Source organism: Falco biarmicus, chromosome 6 (assembly GCF_023638135.1).
Source record: "Falco biarmicus isolate bFalBia1 chromosome 6, bFalBia1.pri, whole genome shotgun sequence".
Taxonomy (NCBI): domain Eukaryota; kingdom Metazoa; phylum Chordata; class Aves; order Falconiformes; family Falconidae; genus Falco; species Falco biarmicus.
The window spans coordinates 27,382,238-27,405,618 of record NC_079293.1 but is presented as its reverse complement, the minus strand read 5'-3'; the positions used below and the strand labels follow the sequence as shown (position 1 = coordinate 27,405,618).

General features: G+C 39.4%; 1 long non-coding RNA gene across 2 annotated transcripts in view; it reads left to right on the top strand.

Moving 5' to 3' along the window:
• Positions 1 to 23,381, top strand: part of LOC130151915 (uncharacterized) — a 46,823-nt gene that overhangs the window by 10,412 nt on the left and 13,030 nt on the right. Inside the window, exon 3 of one of the 2 annotated variants that reach the window (XR_008822800.1) lies at positions 15,700 to 15,798. The exons of the other annotated variant lie outside the window; for it this stretch is intronic. This is a non-coding gene — a long non-coding RNA (uncharacterized LOC130151915). The remainder of the gene's footprint in view (positions 1 to 15,699; positions 15,799 to 23,381) is intronic. 2 annotated transcript variants of the gene reach the window in all.

The following is a 23,381-nucleotide window of genomic DNA, read 5'->3' as shown; positions in this document are numbered from 1 at the left end:
CCTGCAGCAGGGCTGGCAGTGCAATCTCTGATACAAACTGAGAACCCTGACATCATTTTCGGTGGGAGCAGGCACAGCGAGTTGCTATCTCCCTTCCAGGAAACCACAAAACACCAACTTTTTACAGACTGGAAAAGAGTTCATTACTTGCAGGGGCAGGGCAGGATAATGTTCCAATGTTCTTAGCTGGGCTCCAGTGGCCAATAACACAAATACCATCCTTCATAAAAGCAATCAGGACTTGGTAAAAATAGAAATCCAAATATTTTTAAAGTTTGTGCGTATTGTCAATACTGTAAATCATCACGTAAGATTGTATAGCAACTGGTGAAATTGCGCCTGTAACTAATAAAAGTAGAGCCATGGACTCTTACCTAAGCAGTTTGTCTTTACATCAAAAAAGAAGTAAGGCTAAATTAATTGCTAGCCTTTTCCTACTAAAGCCAATGCATTTAGGCCAGGGCTGAATTCAGTTACAAGATGCGTAAAGAAACGCAAGTGCTATGTTTGTGTCAGTTTGTAAAGATCTTGTTTATATACACACTCATTGCTTGATTCAACAATGTGTTCGGCATTCTGGCCTGATCCACCAAAGCATTTAATCACGTGTGCAGGCATGTAGGCGATTTCTTTCACATCAGTTAAACTATTTATGTGCTTAACGCTAAGCACATTGAGGGGCCAAGCTTGCAATGGAATGATTTTTTTAAAAAATGCCGTGCAGGAGAACCGATGCAGTTTGCAAAGGTGCTGTCAGGGCACGTACCATCTCATCACTGCAAAAAGAGCCTGAAGGTGCCGAGCCCTACTTGCTCATGCTCTAATTGACTCCATGCAAGTAAGGATCTCCAAGTATCTCCCACAAGGTGTTTAGGACACATCTCTTGATCACTGAGGTGGAAGGTTCAAATAAAGTATGTCCTGACTTCTAAAAGAATAGGAACCTTTTAGGAATAAAATTTGATTCTGTACCCTGAAATATTTTGGGTAATCAAACCAAGACTTTGGAAAGTGTTCTGATCCTGGGAGGACTCACCCTGTACAACCCTGTGAAGTAGAGGAGTGTTTGTCAGAGGGACGCCAAATAAACCAAAGTGTAATTTCCTGTGGTTGAGCATTTGCACCTCAACTGGAACTGATTAGGAAGGTTTGAATCTAATAACTGGAAAAAGAGGGGCAGGAGGGGTCACAGGCTTGCAGAGGTTCTTTGGAGAAGTCAGTTAACTGGTGAGGGGTGAGGGGACCCTATGGGGACAAGAGAAGATATTTTATCTTCTGGGAGAGCAGGATGGGAAAGAGGGGAGGAGATATGAACCTTCTAAAGCTGAACTAGAGAGAACAGCAGAACTGAACAGCTGAGTGCAGGAAAAGGCTTGGGGCAGAAGAGTAAGAGGAGGGTTTGCCTGCAGGCTTCTCACTGGAGGAATGGAAAAGCAGAAGATAGACTAGTTGGTGTATTAGCCTCCCCAAGAAGCTCCCCATAGCAGGCTATGAAGAGCCACCAAAGAACTTGCATCTTAACTGGTCCTGGAGAAAGGAGGGAAAATGTCATGGTGGAGACTGAGGTGAGCAGGCAAAGGTAATTAAGGGGTGCAGTCCATCTTAAAATATGAAAGCTTGAAAAGAACTATGGGAACCAACAGAAAGAGCTGGTACTTGGGATATTGTATTGAAGAATATGCTGGAGCATATATGCGCAAAGGATGTAGACATAGGAAATGGCTTTGTGTTGAGACTTCAATAGCCATCTGTTAGAGAAAATGAAAAGGCTCCCAGTAAGGATGGCTTTATCCTATGGTATCTGATAAAGACATTTTGGAGAAAATGAAGAAGGGGTACGACAAATGGCAGACCTGCCAGACTGATCAGTTGTGACATGGATTGTTTGTCCTTTCCACCCCACCTTCAAAGAAGAGAAAGAGACTGATCCGTCTGGTGAATTTCAAGTTTGGGTGTCACCCATGGTATGAAATGCCGATCTCTCGATTTCATATTTGCAGACTCAATGACAAGAGATGAGTTTATCAAACATCAAAAGAGGTTTGAATGACTTTTTGGGCCTTCAGTGATTCTGCTACTTTTTGCACGATATTCAGTGGCATAATCATGCACTGGTGAGAATGATGTAGGTTGTCAAAAGGGAGTGTAATGTTTATCAGTATGATAATACAAAACTGTTCTGACTACGTACTGGATTTCTGTGAATATTCACCGAGCATGTTAACAGCAAAAGTATTTTGATGCACATTGTGTAATAACCATTCCAAATGTCATCAAATTCACAACTATTTGGATTTGCAATGAAAATACAATTATTTTAATTAAATCAGGGAACAAACCTCAGTAATATAGGATCTAATGTTCAATCCCAATTTATATGACTTTTGAGTTTTCAGGTGCCCTGAGACTTTCTGGCACCTCTCAAAACAAAATCACATTTGAGCTAGTGAGTATCAGTTGGTTTTTGCTTAGTCAGCAATGGGGGTTTGGATCAAGCTTTAGAGCACATGCACAATTTGAAAGATACATTAATTAATCTTTTCATTACCACTTTCCCAGGGGTTTTCTGGAGCAATGCTGAGTTTTAAGATGGGGAGAATCAAATGAAGTAATAAGTAAAAGTTACTTCAAGTGTGGTGGCCTGCATGGTAGAAAGCATGGAAATGCTCATGAGAGAAGGAAATGAAATGAGCCCATGGTCTGAACCACAGATGTAGTGACCAGTGAAAATCATGAGCAGAAAATCAGTCAAACAGTACTAACCACAAAGTTACAACATCTGGCTTATGAAGTCACTTATCTACATTGCACTAGAAGCTGGAATGATACAGTAGACAAAATATCACATTGTTTTCCTAGCACTTACACTTTCTTTAACCATCTACTTTTCACTGTGCTAGACGGACCTTTGGTTTGACCTTTGTGCTGCTGTTCTCAAGGTCAGTTATGGGATCTCAGTGTCACACAGATCTCTTCACAGCATTTGGTGACCAACATATTGGTAGGTGATCCTCACCACTCAAGAAACTCAGCACTAGCTTAAAAAAAAAAAAAGTTAAAGATTAGTTTATGTAGATTAATTGTGTGCTTGGAATACTTTCTTCAGCTCTGTGTTTAACTGTAAACTCATTCTGCGTCTTTGTGATGAATTTTCTACAAATGAATTTCTCTTATGGCTTTTATTGCTTAAGCCTCTCCTATACTTTCCAGGGGCTGTGTTTGTAGTCTTTCCCACTGGATATGATTAAACTGACATCCCTTTTTTATTATTTCAGGAATTTAAGTAAGGTTTCTGTGTTACAAGCTATGTCACCTAAGTTCTGCTCATGCTGAATGCTGAAAGATAGACATGTTGACTGCGTGGTGCAGATCTTCAGTGATTTCATTAAGTCTCCAGAGGGAACTGTCTTTCTCCACAAAGATACAGGGAACCCCCAGGGATACTGAGGGAAAATACCTCAGCCAGCACTGGTGAAGAAAGGCACAAAATGCTGTTCCACTGATGCTATGGTGAGAAGAGTCCCCAGTGCCTGCAGCCAGTCTGAGAGAGGGACATTGTCTGCACCCCTCATCCATCTGGTCATGCTTCCATGTGGTCATGAAATGTGAAAAGGTGCACTAGATGGTTTTCCCGCTGCACTCAGGGAGTCCACAGGCTGCGTGAGTCCCTAAGGGATGCTTAGAGAAGGTTAAAAAGGCCCCTCCATATATTGTACCTTGGCATGATCGACATAAGCAGCCAAAATTCAGGGCTGTGTGAAGACTGACTGTTGTGAAAGGGAGAGCGTGTGACAGAATTACTCTCGTGACTATAACAAGAGGAGCCAGTGTGCTAAGAAAAGGAACACATAGCTGCAGGCTAGATGAATTAATTTTTCTAGGACCGTGTGTGCCACAGCCTTGATAAAACTCGTTCTCTTTGTACAATCCAAGCTGCTGTGTTTGGGTAATATTACAAGAAATCTAAATGTTTTAAGCTTTCTTATGTCTCAGTAAGATTTAGCTTCTCTTTCTGGCAGACGACTTTGGTATGGTTTTTATCTACTATTGTTTTAGAAAAGCAAGACTCCTACAGCCCATTACCTCCTCCACTACTTCTCCACACATATCTTTCCCCAGAACTCCACGTTATGGTCAACATAAACTTGCAGTTTCTCCTCTCAAAGATATAGGATAGCTGAGGTGAACAGACAGGTAGCAAAAACCATCATGTCCTACTTCAGCTAGAGTTAGAAGTACACGTCTGTGGACAAAACATTTCCACATTCAGACTTCTGCTTCAGTGTTCTCTTTACCTTGGATTGTTTCTGTCCTTGGGTCAGTTTTCTGGGTTGTCCGTGGCGTTTCTCCGGTTCCTGGTCTGAACACTGAGTTTTGCTCTGTCCTGTCTGCTCCATTTTTCTTTCCTCTGAAGTGATCTCAGAGGAAACGACTTCCTTGTCCCTTTCCTATACCTCAGATGGTCTTTAAATAAGGTGTATCAGATGATCTGTTTCTCAGTAACTAATCTGTAGTTCAATTGCTATCTTTCCTGGGAATCAGACTTGAAATAACCGTTTTCTCTGAATAGTTGCCGTCTTTTATCCAAGTGTGCACCATTTAAATGGGGGATCATCAAAATTTAATAGCTCACTGTTTTTAGCCATGAGCCAGGTGCAAGCAACTTTTCTACCACCTACGGTGGGTTTTATGTCAATATGGAAGCAAAGGATTGGAAGAAGGAGCTGAGTGTGCCACATTCCTGCTGGAATTTGCATCTTGACAGATGTCCATAAGAAAGATTCCAGTGTCAAGAAGAAATCATAGGTAGAGAAATTCCCCAAACTGTCTCAATCTGAAGTGCTGTTTCACCATATGTCTTGTTATAATTAGCACCTGTAGGATGCATATATTCAAGATCCGAGTTGATAAAATATATTCATTTTGATAGGATGATTTTATAGAAATCTAAAATATTTTCTGCCTGAGTGTGGAATGCAACTGTCCTTGCCAGTGATATGAAGTCAGTCTCTTTGAGATGTAAGCACAGCCGCAGAAAATGGTGCCTAACTTCACTGAACACAGTGCTCTCCTGTGGCTCCACCATATCCCCATCCCTGCCAGCAGTCTGCAGGACTCTTTAGCTCAACGTCCATCAGCCAAGAACAGGTCCAGTTCACTCCTACCATCAGTATGAGGGATCCTGTCTGTGGTAGAACTGATTATCGCTTGCTTCACAGGAACATGCCTGTTCTTTATTTATCAGTGATATGAATACATATCAAACAAAAATTATTTTTGGGTGAGATAGGAACAGTTTCCAAATTAAATTATGAATTACCTAATCGTTATATATGCCTCACACTTGAAAGTGTGCAAAGCATAGGTGCAAGCTTGATGGGTAGTCCATGGCCTCAGAGGGACTGGAATTCACATCTCTTTTACATACAAGGTTTGGGAGGAACGAACTTCAGAAATTCTAGTTCAGCAGGTCCAAATCCTGAAAAATATTTTGTCTGGGATTATAGTGGAAACATATTGAGTGAGAAGACCAGCTAATTGTTATCGCTGTCATTCTTATGTAAGAAGTGCCTTTGGCTGCCTATGTGAAAGGAATTAGAACATAAATTCTTGACAACTTTAACACATGCTACCTGAATACCCATCTGCTTAGCTTAAGAACAAAAAAGGGGTTCATTAATGTAGTATTGAATAAATTAGACGCGCTGCTATATGTGTTGAAATTTATGTGTTACAATATTTAGCACTGCTTTCTTTTTTTTTTTAAAAAAAAAACCTGTATCTTAAAAAGCCTGCTGTATTTTTCATATGAAAACCAAACAGCAAATTGGATCTGCATCTAACAAAAGAAATTCATGTTTTGAAGTTGCAGAGTGGTGGCTGACCACTCATACACATGGGCTGACTAGAAATGTTGCTTAGAAACACCACGTTATCAAAGAGAACCCAACATTAGGTTGGAGTGTTTCCCAGACAGCCGGTTAGTGGTGATAATTTGCAATGGAAAATTCTAATATCTATTCCAACAATTCTTTATTTTCTAGATCTTCTTATTTTTCCCTGTTCAGATTATTTGTCATTTCACTTCACAATTTTCTTCCAAACTCTGATTTGGAAGATAGCATAGAGGTATGTGAACTATGTTTTTGGATCGGAAAGTGCTTCAGTAAGTATTAAGAAAATGTTGTTCAGCAGAGTGAAATATATGGAAACTCCATGATGAAGGAACTGGAGTGCAAGTTAACATTATTGACATGAGGACTGACTTAGCTAGATTTAAATGTGTTCTTTTTTCTGCATACCTTAATAGTAACCACTTATCGTGGTTTTTTGGTTGTAAAGATTATAAAAGAATTTACAAATTCTGTACAAATACAGAAATTATTTATCCAAACATTGCAATCATCTCCTGGATAGAATAAGAGGATGATTTTATATTTTCAAACAGAAAAGTTATGCAAGCAGAGCAACTAAAGAACAGTGTTTGTCTCATCCTGTGAAAGAAGATTTAACAGGCTCCTCTCATACTCCAAGGCAATTTCATATTGCAATAACCTGTTGCTGTGACCCACAGCAAATGTCACTTGAACACCATGGCTGGAGTTAGGAGGAAATGGGTTGCACTGGGGTATATGGAGAAAGGTAGTCTCCAGGCAAGTTGGGTTCTAGGTTGTTTAAGATTTATACTTATTTACAACGTGAATATATAAGTTTGTGTGTATGTATATACATTTTGAATCCTATGTCTTATAGAAGAGATTTCAACCCATCCCCCTTAGAACAGCTTCCAAACCAAAGCTGAGCCCCTGTGTTGACTCAGGGGCAGGAGTGCCATCTACTGAGTCTCCCATGTGAGTTCACACTTCATCTGCCAGGGTTTCTTTCAAGGTCCTTAGGGGAAGTACCCAACCAGAGTACAGCTAATTCTCTTTTTCTTAAGAAGAAAACGTTTTATTAAGCATGCACTGTAAGTTGCAGCCCTTCTTACTGCCAAACCCAAGTCTTTTAAGTCTTTCCCTACTTGCTTTTTTTTTTTTTTTTTTTTTTTTTTTTAAATTTGAAGGGAAACATGAAAAGTGGTGCCACAGTGGTATTAAAGTGGGTTCCCTGATCAAAACAGGTGGCAAGACTCAGATACTTCTTTGCTTCTCTCCTATCTTAAAATAAGACAGTTCTTTTCCTTGAAGCCAACATTGAATCACGTGCAGACAGACCTCAGCCCTCTTCTGGCCCTTCATTTGCATTTCAAGTTTGTTCTGAGGAACAAAATAGAAGTTTAGGTTTTATGGGCAAACAGGAATGGAGAGAATGGCAGGAGTGTGTACGTGGGGAGTTTAAGGGACCATAGGTCCTGTGTACAATACATTGTGTTTTCAAGGCCACACAGGGGCATGCATTTCCCCATCACTCCAAGACTACTGCAGTTTCAGTATAGTAAGCACAAAACAAAATGTTTAGGTTACTTACAATATAAATGTCCTCTGCCAGAGATATCCTTCATGTGGGAAGGTGAAAATGAGTTGTGAAAACAGAGCGTAGAAAACGTATATGACAACAGAATGTGAGTGAGAGAGATGCCACAGATAAATAGTAGGAAAATGCAGATCCACATTTAAGATTTCCATATAGTCTAGAGTACTAAAATGCAATTGGTACAGTCTATACCATAGATTAAGGTATATTAATGTTCCCAAAGGAAGTAAGGGGAGGTGAGTTACCCTGAAGGAAAACAATCAAAAAGCCTGTGTTCCACACATGGCAGGAGCCCACATGTCTTTCCGTACAGCTCGCACATTGTCTTAGTGTCCAAGTGCTGAGTCCCATGGCTGCAGAGGAAAATGAACTACCTGTAGATCTTTTATTGCTCTTGCTGCCCACATGAGCAGTAGCCGCCCTGGGACCGCATCCTGTCCTTGTGGTGCTCAGCTGTAGAGTTAAGAGCAACACTGGCATCATACAGCCACCACTGGCCAGCAGCCAGGCTGAATCTGCTCCTGTAGTTGTCACAGAAAGAGATGGAAATTGCAATGGTGATGGTAGTTTTAATTTTCTCAAAGAAAACAGCTGGGTGATACCTGAGTGGAGAAGATTTCACATGAAACGGCAAGGTCTGGGGTAGCTTCACGATTGCATGTGGTACAGCAAAGTCAGTGATAAATTGGTCTGGGATTAGCAGGTATGCCAGTCAGTGTGGTACTGATTCTGTTTTGCTTCCTTCACATGAAGCACGGATCCCTTCATGGTGCTGTGCTGCACTGAAGGACATTTCATCTTAGAGCAGTATTAGTTCAGGCAACTTTGTCCTGCCTTGATGCATAGTGTAACTATGTCTTTGGTCTTATTAAAGAGAGGTTATCCAACCAGGGAAGAAACACCATCATATGCACTTCAGATCACCATGTATCCAGCTCAGGTTCTGGCTCTTACCACCGACCTCAAGACATTTCCAGTGAATCTTCGGATCCAAAACTTTAAGTTGAAAGAAACAAACCCCAAGCATTTAAAAAAATGGACAAATGCCAGGGGAATAATTGAGATCTATGTACAGGAAGATGCCAAACAGAAATAAAGAGACAAAAAGTCAAACTGATGACAGCCTTGCTCACAAGAAATAGGGTGCGCGACTCAGCCCTGAGCATGGGAATGCAGTACTGAGGATGTGACAGCTACAGTCCTGCACTTGCCATGGCTCTGGCCCCATCCGCTGGCCTTAAATAGCTTCCTGCCACTGCTGCAGATTGATTTATCTCTGATGAGGGTTAGAACTGCTGGTAAGGAGAAGCAGGGTTTAGGCATTTCTGTTTTTTAAAAAGGATAATGTAATTATTTTTTATGCTTTTTTAGCACATTGTGACAACTGCATAACTTTGGAGAAGCAAAGGACCCCATTGTACAGTCATCATCACAGCATTCTTAGGGGACCCATTTTACTCTAAGGTCAATCTACACTTACATATACATACACATGGAAATAAAAATACATATGCACATGTAGGGATACACACACACACATACATATGTGCATTTTTTTAACTTGGTTTGGTTAATGAAAGTTTTCCTTTGGCTTCAGCAGGAAAGGTTAAGGACTTAGAGCCTATCTAATCTTTGTGTTCATTGATGCTAACCTTTCTTTTGAAATTTAAATTCTATGTGTTCTATATACGCTCAAGTTTTGGTCCATCTGAAGTATTTATGTCCATAACGCCACATTCAAATTTAGTCATGTATTGAGCAAAAGCTTCTTGTACAGACAGCAATAAAATACTGAAGGAATAGCTAAGATATTTCAGTGCTTGGGATTGTGACATATTAAAAAAATGTGTGGGGTTTTTTGGAGGGGGAATTTATTCCTGGCAATATTTGCCAACGTGGGGACTTTGTGTTGTGTGCAATCCTACCAGTTTTTTACATTCAAAGAATACACATCATTAAAAATACCGTTTTGATCAGAAGCAAGCCCAATTACTCTTAAAACATGTATGTTTTTTCAATTAAATCAGAGTCTTTTTGCTGCAAGGGATTTTAATTTAAACAATAATGGTATGTTTTCAAGTAAGCAATTAAAAAATATCTTCCCTTTAAAAGGTTAAGTATTGGTGAATTTCTTAGTCATGCAAAAACCTTCTTTCTAGTACTTTCAATCCTGTTTCAAAAAAGTCTTCATCTCCTGTGAGCTTGCTCATGAATCATTGAAAGAACACATTATTGTAAGAATAACTCTCTTTGAAACAATTTGCAAATAATTTAAGGTGTAGAATAGATTATGTAGATTAGCATCACTTTCTCAGTATTTTAAAATGCTTCTGTCTCATATAATTTTAATTTTAAAATGCCGAGGCTGGAATAGTACGTGGTTCTTGCAGGAAATCACTAGGTGGTGCTATTATATATGGTCTGCCAAGGTCTTTCTCTGTGTTCGAGCAAATGTTCAGTCTCGAGAAGAAATGCATAACACATGATACTCTGTTGGAGGGGCTTACAGGAGAGAGGCATTTGCTTTATGCCGCTCTGATGCCCTAAAGGTTTCGGACAAAGTTGCTTGCTGCCAGCCAGGCTTTTGTATTGGACAAAGAATTCTGAAGCAAGAGATATGCAGTACCTATATTCCATTCGGCCTTTACTTTTTCAGTGTTTGTGCACGTATGGAAGTAAATATGTAAACTAGAATATTCCCAGACTGTCCCTGACTTTTTAATTCTTATTCACTAGGAAGATGACCTATAAAGCCCTAAGACATTAGTGCTTAGAAAAGGGAAACATCAGCATCACAGTGAGACACCAATAGCCGTTCTTAAACAGAATGATGTAATGTAGACGTACTTGCTCCAAGTGAACCTGGACTATACACATCAGCAAGACCTATATGTCCCTTCTCTAAAAGGAAATAAAATCCAGCACATAGGACATGTCAGGCATGTCCAGCTACCTTTCTTTTCCCCAGAAAAAAACCTCAGTGCTGTTGCAGGAACCACAGGTACAAGAAGACTGCAAGAATGACCCAGGGTTCAGTGGCTGGACAGAACAAGAGTGATGGTGCTTAGGAGCATGGTTTAGTGGTGGACTTGACAGTGTTAGGTTTATGGTTGAACTCTATGAACTTTAAGGTTTTTTCTGACCTAAATGATTCTGTGATTATATGAGAGAAATGAGACATTTTCCTCCAAAAGTTTGATCCTAGCTCAGTTTTGCTGAAAATACATATTTCTTTGCTCTGCAATGCCCTTGTACAATGTGTATAACATTTAAATAGAAAATATTTTTTTAACTGTAATGCTCGGTTGCCTCTTTGGCCTAAATGAATGAAGTTGGTACTGTGGATTCGCCAAAGACCACACTGGTAACCAGTTCAGTTCTGTATGACAGTAGTATTGGTTGTAATTTTATCTGTGGAGCATGGGAGAGAGAGGAAGAATTTTAGCATAATGAATAGAAGGTTGAAAAAGGAAGAAAATACCATTTTTAAGTTTTTTTCTACGTAACTTTAATTCAATCTCTTTCTATTTGTAAATTATGACAGCCTGTAACACAGCTAACTAGAAACCAGTGGTCTGTCTCTTACAAAGCTTAAAATTTTCCAATAGAAATTTTGGTTCTAGTCTTCAAAAATATTACAGTTTCAGAATATTATAAAAGAAATGTTTACAGATGCAACATGCCTCCATACCAGTGGATTTTTTTCCCCAAAATTGAAAAGGTATGATAGACCATGTTTAATTACAGAATATTTGTATCTTTTATTTTAAAAACACCGTCACCTCTGCTCTTTATTTAAGCAAGTATGTAATTTTTTTCTTTCATTTTTGCTTCAGAATCAGTGTTTTATTTAGTGCACCAGACAGGGTATGAACTTTCTTGAAGGGTGTTAAAGAACATTCTCTGAAGAACCTCGTCCTACAGGTGTGCATGGACAAAGAGCATGGGAGCTGCAGGAAAGATGAACACCTTTCTGGCTCAAGAGGTGCAGTGTCATGCAATTTTACTCTGTGACTACAGTTCCCCACAGAGTTCTTTTGTGACTAAGAAAACATTATTTAAAGCTACAGTTTTACTCTTGGCCACTAACTGTGCCTTCCTAATTTACAGGGAGCTTAATATATGATGCTGTTACAGGTTTACAAGAATGCCGACTGCTAACAGACACAAATAATACTAATTGTTGCTGTGTTTGAATGCACAAAGATCTCTAAAACATAAATTATTCTGAGACAACTGGTTCTAAATGTCTCAATCTAGGATCTTCAGTTAGCAAACTCTTCTAAAAAGAAAATTTTATCTTTAATATCTCATTTATTCCTAACTTGTGGATTAACAACAACAACAAAATAAACCCAACAACAACAAGATCTAATGCCCTAGAGGTGTCAGACTAGATATAGTCACTCATGTTTGGGAATAACTCAGTTATTGTGGTGACTAGCTGGACAAAACGCCCAGAAGGAAATTAAATAATCCTACACTTAGCACGTGACTTCGTGCCATCACATAGTGAGTGAAGAAGTCAAAGAGAATGAGAAGAATGAGTCAAGGTGCTGTGCAAAAATAGGAGGTGGTGCAGTTATACCGTCTTGTACCACCTCATGATGTATATTCCCAAAGGAAGATGATAAGGTTTCATGGACAATACTTTATGTGGTTTGCTATTTTTTGAGTGATAGGTTGTGTAATACTGATGTCTTTTGTGTATAGTTGAATGTATTCATTAAGAAAATATAATTTGAAAGCTATGTTACAGTGTAGTGTGTTCAGCCAGCTGTGTGTCCATCTACATTTCACAATGCAATGTAGATTCAGAATTACATTTTCCTAATGCGTGCATGGAAAATCTAAACATAAACCAACCCAGGAATAGTACTAGTTTAATGCTTTTGTCTAAAATCTAATTTCATTGCAAATGTTTTCTGTTCAAAGAAATTTCTAGGAGAAAGAAGTGCCAGTCTCTATATGAAAAAAATAAAAATCTTCATGCTAATGAGGAAAAAGCCCAGCCCCCTTTCTTTGGGCTGAGGAGGAAAAAACCTCAGCTGTTAGTGATCCTAAGATTTCCAGCTTATTGAAGCAAAGAAAAAAGTTTCAGACATGACTCCTCTCCCCACACACCTTATTCATTTTTTTGCCAGATGCTTGTAATGGAGAGGAAAAATGAGGAGAGGAAAGATGTAGTTATCTAGCTCAGTGAAATGTGGCTAGTTTATTCCAGATTTTCCTCATTTCTGCCCTTTCATTCTGATAACACTTGCACATTCATTTGTATTTCACACAGGCCCTGGAGACCTGTAATAACAATATGACTGTATATTGTGCAGCTGACAGAATTTTTTTGTGTGAGATGCCTTGTTTGCCCTGTACAAAGCAAACTCTGTTCAAACGAATGTGCGTACTAAAGTTTTCAAGCCACACTATGAGTGGTAACAATTTGGACAGAGACCAGCAACTTGAATGAATGCTCAAAATTTCTTGTTTGTCATTGCTATTGTTACTCGAAACCACATTTCCAGAGGTTGGCACTTACTAGTCAAAATATTAAGGACTACATTGTCTTATCAGCAGTAACTTTAATCTGTTATAGAGGCAGGCTTAGGGGGCACTGCTATTTAGAGAGACAGTTGTGAGGTGTTATGTCTGTCCTCTGATTTGCACTAACTTCTAGTAGTAGTAATTGATTGCTGGCCTTTATATACATGGGTAACTGTACACATATGGTTAGCTATTCTGGCATGCAAGTGAAAAATGGATCCACTGCTTGTCTGTATGCCCCACAAAGGGAATATGGAGCGTAGTCATGTTACAAAATACTCTGCATCTGGAGTTAAGGCAATAGTTGCTCACAAAGGGGTGCAAGTCACACAATAGGCTACTTTTCAGTAATTACTCTTGAGTTATTTAGGCCCCCAGTGCATATAAAATGAATTAAAAGAAATAAATTTGAGTTGAAGGTATTATATCCCTCTCCTCTTAATTTCTGTGGAAACCTTTAAAAAATCCCAGCACCCTGCTGTTTTGGAGAAACAAGCCTAACAGCACTGAGCTAATATACACGAACCAGAAAGAGAGATTGGCTGGTTTCAGTTCAGTCACAGGCTGAAAGCTCTGCAAAAAGTGGATGAAAATAGACCCAAAAAACCATAACTGAGAAACAGGGAAGATTTCAAACTGCTTTCCTATTGTGGCTTTAATAGGTAGGATTTGTGCCTCTTTTTCTTCAGGAAATCTTGATTTTTATCATTCTCTAAAAAGTGCCAAGCCTGAAAGGCTGTGTGCTAAATTTTTTTGCTTACTGTCTTACTTCTTACATCACGTAACCTATCTTGAGCCCATGTTTTTCATTCAGATTATGAACCTTTTGTGGCAAGGACTTTGATTCTTAGACATCAGTAAAACTTTCAGTGCCATGTAGATAATACACATTTAGAGAAAGATTTTGTAAACACCATTTGTTTGCTGGAGTAAGCGTCACACTGGCATAACGATATGCTTCTGGATGAGTGGGTATGAAATTATAGCCAGACTTTCATCCCGTGCTTCACTGTACATCTGAAACATATGTATCTGACACCATCGCTGCAAAGGCAGCACGTGAAAGTGCTGCCCGACTGGTAAAAATGAACTGGCACAATCCCAGAAGTGTGGCTTTGATGTGCGTGTACCTTGGTGTGCAAGCCTGCTCGGCGTGATACTACGGAGATCACACTCAAGACTCTTACTGTGCCTCTGCAGGTCCAGATCAGAATCCTTAGGTCCTGGAAATCAAATTAGATTATTATTTTTTTTTCTTCCCATAATTTACTGCCCGTGGTGAAGGTGCAGAGGTACATATGCCAGCAGGTATATCCTCTTTTCTAGGATCCCCCAAAAATGGTCTCAGGGATGGTCCCAGGTTGAACGGATGCCTTCTCATTCCCCATGGATCATGCCTGTAGATGTGAAACAAACTTTGTATTATCCTATGTGTATTTCTGAGTTACTTCTCTGTGCCTTCTGTGCAGCCTGTCCCAGCCAGAAAGCCATGTTTACTTCTGAGACATGTATTTTCATTCTGAAAGGTATTTTTTCTCACAAGCCTACAATAAGTGACCAGAAATGGATGAAACCTGTAATTTTCGATGAATGCCTGTTCAAGTTAATACCTCACTTTATCATTGTCTCCTTTGCACTTTCTATGCATGTCTCAGCTCTTTTTTATTTGTGAATGATATTTGTTATATCCTGTCAAACACAGGATTACGTGGATTTTCTAGAGACAAATTTTAGCTTTAGTGAGCACTGTATTTTTATATACGTAATATAAAAATGCATGGCAATGAAAATCTACAGCATTCATTCTTGCTAGGACCATAATTTGGTATGAATATGATTTTTTTGCTTTGAACGATGATATATGTGGCAAAGCGAGGACTCGGGATCTCTGCCATTTGCTGCGGTCCTGGTACCCGACATGGCCAGCTGCAGAGGGAAGGGTCCTTTCTCTCTTGCATTTTTCATTTCTCTTGCAGAGATCCTTACCTGAAGGTAAATTCTTTACTTAAGCTGTAACTGTGGTTAGCCAATTTGTGAAGAGGAGTAAGAAAACTCCTTTTGTTTCTTCACAGGCCTGTTAAAGATTTTTCTGTGGAACGCTGAAAACAATTGAGTTATTGTGGACTTTTGTAAATGCCACTCAACAGCTTTGGGAGTTTTGCTGTCTTTCCTCATTCTAGTTCTAGGGTCTCTGTAAAAAAAATTGGTTGCACCAGAACACTCAACCAAAACTAGGTTCATCTCATATCCATTGGTTTTTTATTTCCAGCACAGGAGTCAGCTTGGTTTGGTAACTCCACAGTTCTTCTGGCTGGGGGGAAACTGAGCTGTAAATACGAAACAACAGACTCTGAATCAATCTGTGGACACTGTACTGTGTTTTATATTAGGATATTGAATCAAGTTAAAAAGACAGAGGTGTATATTGTCATGAATCAGACTGAAAAATATCTCCTGGGACTTATTCCACTCTTTTCCCTTTTCTATGTAAGCAGTAGGTTCTCAAATATGCTTTTGAATAGCAGTTAGGTGTCCACGTTTAGTCCTCCAAAGTGACCATCCAATCTAAAAGATTATTAAAATTATCATTATAATTTATCCAGTGAGGTGTATCTTGCAGGGCAATCATTAGATATACAGCCCATGCAAATCAACTAATCTGCAGCCTGTGCTGGCTTTGGACAGGGTCAACATGGGATTTTCTGCTCTGTGTTCCCTTGGAGCCCTGGAGATCAGCATTCAGAGACACCTGCATGGGTCTGCATGGAGCTGGATGAGGTCCAGGTATGGACAGGCTTACATATTTAGTTTTAATACTACCTTTTCCACAGCTGATAGCAGAAGTGATTTAGATAAATAGAAGGCTCTGACACCCATGGAGCTGGGGAGCCCCGTGAGGCACAGAAATGGCAGGTTTTCTAAGTGAAGCTCCAGTAGTGAGAAGTGGGAAATGCTGCTTTCCATGATGTAATGCATCACAACTGTGAGTCATTATCCATTTACAGTGTTCCTCTGTACAGTATTATGATTTCACAGTATACGCTAGAAGGTTAGGGTTAGGAAAACAATAACATTGAAATAACGTTGATTTGATCAGGACAAATCTAAAGACAAATTTTATGATTAAAAATAAAGGAGTTTCAAAGCTTATAGTTAATGGTTTTATTTGAATTAGAGTCCCCTAAGATTTTGTGCAGAGGTGTTTATATACATTAAATATGATTGATGGCTGATGTTCAACAGATTATAAAAGGAGAGTGGACGAGCTTTTTTGCATAGAAATATGAATTCTAGCACTAGAAAGTGGATGGATTTCTGCAGTGTGGATATTGTGCTTTTGATTCCTGCTTATCCGGTCAGACCACTTCAAACTGCTGGTGATCAGACCCTTGCCTTAAAAGTCCCATGGCAAGTCTCTCTCCCAAACCAAAAAGTGTCAGATTCTAGGACTGGCCTGTGACTAAGGATGTCTTTGTTCCCCAAAACAGACTGACCAAAGAAAGCTTCTGTAACCTAGTGTACATGAAGCCTCTTAGTCTCTGTTTCCTAGAAAATTAAACAGTTTCAGAATACAAAACCAGGTACCAGAAAATTCAGTTATCCATGCTGCCAAATTCTTAGGCTGGTCACAGTCATGGTATTTGCCGGAGTTAACTGGCACTCTCCCAGACAATTTCCAGACAGGAATGGGGAGCTGACTTTATCCAGAGAGCATTTTAGATGCAACCACCTTGCTTTGGAGGGTAAGAGCTGAATATGGACACAGACCATTCCAAGTTTTCTGTCCTCAGTGCTAAAGGTCCTGGGCATGTTTGATTTTGCAGAGATACCAGGTGAGCTAATGTGTATAACTCACCTCCTGTGTTGAAACTGTACTTGGATGCCTTGATGCAGCTTGATATGCCTGAAAGATCACTTCCTCTGATGTGCATCCTATACTATGGCTTTAACTTCAAAGAAAATGTGTGACCAACAGCTTCACTGTACACAGAGTGGGAATCAAAGGTGCCTGATGTAACATCAACCCTAAGAGATAAATCTACCTTACTTAGTATCCCAAGCTGTGAGGCTATATAGTGGTCCTTAGACTGGACTTAACTTGGGTTAAGTCCTCTTTTTGGTGTCACTTCCAGATTTTTTTTAATCTGGTGTTTTTTTAGATATGTCTGTATTCATGACATACAGATAAGTTTATATTGGTGCTTTAGCCATTCCTCACGTCTCTTGTCAAAAGACTGTTTCTGCATTGTTTCTGCTCAAGGAGTTACCTGGCACACAGAGGTTCAATAGGAAGGCTCCACTGACTTTCTAGAGGGCAATTGCAAGAGGCTGTTATGACTATTACATGAAAGGTACCATTTAAAAGAGCTTAATGAGTCTGGCATTACTGACTCTGATCTCTTTGAAGAACAGTATTTGGTTCCCATTTGTCTGATGCTGACAGGACACCCTCAAATAAAAACCTATCTACAGAAACATTCAGACTTTGGGCAGTGGGTTAAAAAGGCTGTGGGGCTGCATTAAGATCTGAATGTTTTGCTTGTTCTACCCCATGTAATGTGCAAATTAAAGCTTAAAGTCCAAACGCTTCCATACTTTGTCAGAGTATAAAGTGAGTCCTGAACTTTGCTGTTCAGACCTGTCTCTAGTTAAGAATACAGTTTATTCAGGGAATGTTGTATATGAAATCACTCTTGGAATATGACACAAAATCAGAGGAAAATTATATTATTTTAAACACAAACTGGGCAAGAAATAAATTGCTCCTGACCTGTTTCTATTAAGGAGCTCAAACTTGATTAATTCTTGGCCTGGATGTTCTCTTACCTCCAGTAATTACATGCCACTATTACAGTGATTATTTTATAAAAGCTAATAAACACTATCTGGAGTTAATATTTGCTCCTGAGGAAAGTTTGCCAAAAGCTTAGAAGAAGTTTACAGAAGATTTTGCCCATTAGGTTTGTGTACAACATTTGAAATGCCAAAATCCTTTTAGCATCATTAATCACAAAAATGCAATGTAAAAACAGTTGTACCTAATAAAGCTGTAATCTGATACAAAAATAGGCAAACCCTCAGGAATTTAACACAATAGGCCAAACATTGTCCATTCCAAATGAGTTCCAGTAATGCCACTATTGACTCGGCTTTGAATAGCCTTCTGCTCTTTTAAAACAAATACATATAGATAAAATAGGATTTTATTTTCTACAGTACAGATGCAGCTGTTATTAATCAATTGTTTCACAAAGGATACTGGCTAATGCAGTCCAGGAAAGCTTTTTTGTCCAGCTTGCAGCAATTTCTTCCTTGTCCTCTAAGCTTACAGCTTGCTCTGTCTTGATGTCACTGGGGTTCTGGCTGCCCCTGACTCATGAGCACGTGTGGGGTTCACTAGGGGCTGAGTCTGTCTGGCCATGGGGGGAAGTGAACTGTCTCTCCAGATTTCTGACCATGGTATAGAGCAAATGTTGTGGGGGACTGACTGGGGTCATGCTGTGGTGCTGCCAGGAAAGGGAGCTGGGGCGGTGGTGCGAGGGAGCTGGGCTGTATAGGAGCAGGCGTATTGCCTCCCTGCAGTCTGATCCCTGCATAGTCGCTCCCCAAACCTGGAGCTCCAAATGTCAGAGAGGAAGCGGCATTTTAACCAACAAAGCATCACTCCCTTGCCTCCTGCTGTACTCACCTATTCTGTGGCCATCTCAGCTTAACTGAATATCGCCTGCAGTGATTCATTTATTATTATGTACCCTATTTTTCAGTTTTACGTGGGCTGGCCTGTTAAATCAAACACACTTAAGAATGAAAGCAGTATAAGTTTATTCTAGCCAGGCAATGGGTTAAGCTCTTCAGTAAAAGTTAGGAAGACATTAACAAAAAGTAAAGAAAATGTCAGTTCAGTTGTAGTATACGTGCATAATAAGACCTGTTCTTATTTGTTTAATCTCCCTCACCTTAAGCTGTGTCTCAAGAGACCATTGTTTACCTCATGGTCTGAATGCTGGACCTTTGCAGGGCCTAGATTTAAAAGTAGTACAGAATCCTGACGGGCTTCCCTTCAGAGTTCACCCTTCACTTTCAAGATGGCAATCTTTCTGCCCTTTTTTTCCTTCCTCTCTCCTGCCTTTTAAATTAAGTTTCCTTCGATAGAGAGCAATGTATTTTGATAACTCATATTTTATCTTAGCCAATGGCAACACAGTTTTGACAGCTCATAAGCCAAATTTGGTTTTAAGAGTTATTTTGACTTGGCTATCTTTCATTCTCAGATTCTGACTCTCCCTACTTCTCACCTTCTCCAAGTCTGCTGCTGAAGCCTTAATTAGCTCATTTTTCTCTGGTGAGGATAGTTTAAAAACTGTCTTCACAACATTCCATGGGTTAGATATGATAAACATTATTATTTTTGCAATATTGCTGTTAGTCCCACAGCTCCAGATATTGGAGACCACACGCGACACACTAATAATGTGGATGACAGACTGTTAACAGCGTGCATTTCCAAGCTAATTCCTTCCATTCTTTTTTCTCTGTCATAAGGATTTCCTTCATTTCAAGAGAGATGAGAAGACTGTATCCCTTTCCTTTTGATACTGACAAGAAATCAGGAGCGATGCTGCATTGCCAGGTTCTTCTTGCATGAAGAAGGAAGTAAAAACCTTTTGTTTGGCTGAGAAGAAGGCTCATACAGGCAGTTACAACTCTCATCCTTTTTGTTTTTGCGGTCAGAGTTGGAGATACCCATTCGGAGGAGCTTTATGGTTCTCCTCTGCTGATAAGCATGAGAAACTTGATGCATGGGAAAATTGGACTTGATGATAGCTTGACACTTTCACACCTTGAGAATCAAACTTGGATCTGTTAGAGACGCATGCTGTGAATATGCTGATGAAACATATCCCACACAGAACACATCACAACCCTAGTTAAGAGGCTTTATATTTGTCTACTACGAGTTATTCTTTCATCCAGACTGCACTGAACTGCATCAAAGAGTTCTATAATAAGGCTCTGACCACATCATAAGGACAACATAGAGTGGATGATTTGACACGTGAGAATATGACAACACGTAAAACCTTCTGCCCTGTTGCTGGCCCTGGGACAGCACTGACTGACTTAGCATATCAACACTTGGGTCTCCCACACACTCTACCAGCATTTCAGGGTTAATAGCGACAGGTCTTCATTTACAACTTTGTGGTTATGTTGAAATCTTTAGCCTACCTGATGTGGACACAGCTATGTATATTACTTGTTCAGCTGGAAAGGCTATCCAGTAGTCAGCATTAAGTGATGCTCACCAGCAGTTATGTAAATTCAGCTGTCAGCCACAATCTAAAAGAACAGATAGAAGGCTCCTCTGTTACAATTCCCCCATTTCTAGCATTTAAAATTCTTCTGTGGAGTTGGATTTGGTCTGGAACAGTGCAATAATGTCAGTTGATAGCAAGCTTGGAGTGCGCCAGAAAGTGAGTGCTTAACCCAGAACCAGCACCTCTGGGAGTGAAGACTTCAAGAATCAGATGTTCTGCATTTACATTGCTTCCAACTTCATACTGGGGGAGGGAGAGGGATGATGGAAACCGTCAATAAGTTCAATTTTAATTTCTTCTTTAACATTTCTTTTTTCACACTTTATCCAGTTGGGAATTTCACACAAAACATAGGACCATGTTCTTAGCCTCACAAGCTGCAGACTAAATAGTTAATGAAATGCAGCTCTAATTTTAGAAGTATCAGTTCATTTGGGGTCTGTCTGGCAGGGACAATGGTGCTAGGAAGCTACAACTGGAATGAACCTGGAACAGACAGCAGTGATGCTTTTTGTTTTCTGTGTGTGAGACTTGAGATTTCAGGGCTGCCAGATTTCACGCATTCCCACATCTTAACTAAGTGTCACACACTCAGCCAGGCTGTGGGGATTGTTCGTGTTGGTCATCAGGAGATTGTATGGTTCTTGACGGGTCTTATCTGAGATATGGTCTCTATCACATTTTTAATAGCACCGATCCATTCAAGTATTATTTTCTCTGAGATTCTACTGTCCACATTGTAGACAATCTACGTCTTGTATCCTCATTGAGACATACTTACTTCCCCTGCCCACCCCCACCCCCCTAATTTAAACCAGAAACTATTTGATTTGATACTGAAAGGACATGCTTGCTTTTAATGCATGAAAACATAATAGAGAAACAATATTCTTGTTTTACATAATACTTTTCTCTATTTGAGTCTCTTGCTCTGTGCAGTTCTGTGGATGAAGAAATATTGCCCTGTTTGTTATTTGTATTGTTGTGACACCTAACACTGACAGTTCTTGACTCCATTATGCTTCACTGCACTGAGAGAATAGGGATATATCTGTCCCCAAGAGCTTGCAATTGAAATACAAGGCAAGAGGCAATGGGTGGATACAGATGGAGAAGCCTGGAGAAATGAGAATAAAATACTGACTGGCATGATGGGGAAAAGAAGGGAAGATCACACCTTACCCAGTGCTTAACTGCTGTCAAATCTTTGGTTTCAAGGAATGGAATGAAGTCATTTTTGGATGTTTACCGCAAGACCTTTTCAAGTTAAACAGCAGTACAAATCAGGCATCAGAACGTGTTTGTAATCCCATAATTGAGTTTAGGACTGTTTATCTAACATGATCATAAGGACTACTTAACACTTTCTGAAATCAGTGGTTTAGCAATGAAGAAACTGCTTTGGAGGTGGTGCAGTTGAATGAGAGTGTTTACATTGCCCACTTGTAGCTCTGCCTCCAGAGGCACTCTGTATAGTCAACGCACAAAGGAAAGGTCCTGCAGGGAGGCAAAGCACCCACGTTGAATGTGTAAAACCAACCTGAAGTAGAAAGCATGAATAAACCTTGTAAGAGCTCATATTAAAGGATCTTGACAAATACTGAAATCTTCCACGTAGTTCCCTTTCAAATCCTTCCAGGAATATCTCACCAGAATATTTATAAACTGTTCAAGGATATAAAAATAACATAAATTAATAGAAACTTCTAAACCAAATTGGACCTATTTAGTTTACAAGTAATGTATGAAAGTGTTTCCACATGATTTTAGCAAACATTTTAGCAAAGATGTTACTACTCTACGTCACTTCTGTTCATAGTTGTTGGTTGTTTTTTTTTTTTTTTAACATTATATCTAGGGGCCTGCTCTCTGCTGTCTTCTTTCAGACATCTATTTTGGCTGCTTTAAATATGAAGGAAAAGAAAAAGCAACCCACCATAGACATTCCTACAAACAAAACCTTGTTTTTGAAAAATGAGGTGTCATGTACAGTTTAATTTAATCTTTGTGTGGTTTTCTTTGGCATGTTGCTCACACTTGGGCTTCATATAGTGTATCACAGCAGTTCAGTTTACAAACCCACTTGGGCTACAATTGGTTATAAAAATTCTAAGAAAGTGCTGCAAAAGATCAAGTTTGCAATCTGGAGAGAAGTAAGTGACAAAGATGTTCTTCAGAAGGGGTAAGGTTGGATTTCTGGAGCACATACACTGTGAAAAGACCTTAGACAGTAATTTCACTAAATAATAGATTGTCTGTTTTTCCTTCTGCCAATACTTTCTCATTTCAATTCTCTGTCTTTTGGTGTCCATCAGTGGAAGTGTCAGGTCACACCTCATACATAAGGAAGATGTTACACTTCCGAAACTCATATATAGTGCTGTCAGCTCCATTTTTCACCCAAGAGCTTGGAAATCATGTTGCACTGGAGACATGAGGGCTTGTTTTCATGATGGCTTTCAAGCAATAGCCCCCGCAAAATATATGGCCTTTTGTATATGAAAAAGGCAGTTTACACAATTGTGTAGGAAAGACCATATTTTCTTACATTTAGGAACAAAGACATGTCAGGCTTTATTGAGCACATCACTAACTATATAACTAGCATTAAACACTCTATTTGCAACTGTGTCTGTGTATTTTGTGTGTGATTATCACCCCTAGATCTGCATCCTATAAAAAGATATTTCTGTTTGCTTAATTATAAAGCTCTTTATGAACAGGCTCATCTGTAAATAGCTTGGTGCAGCTGAAATAGAAATATAATTATAATGAAGGCAGATGTTTCTGAGATACTTCTCATGAAACTTGTTCTGAATATACAAAGGAGGAAGGCTTTTCTAACCGGTGGAGTGCAGGCCAAACGTGGTCTAATCATCCAAATGTGGTGGGGGGTTCACTATGCAGGAAAAATCTAAATTATAATAACAACAGCAGTGACAATGATGACGACAACAAAAACAACAACAATAATATTTCTAAACCCATATATAACTACCCTTTCCTTTGGCATACTACTTTCTTCCTGAACCTTGAAGGGGCAATGAA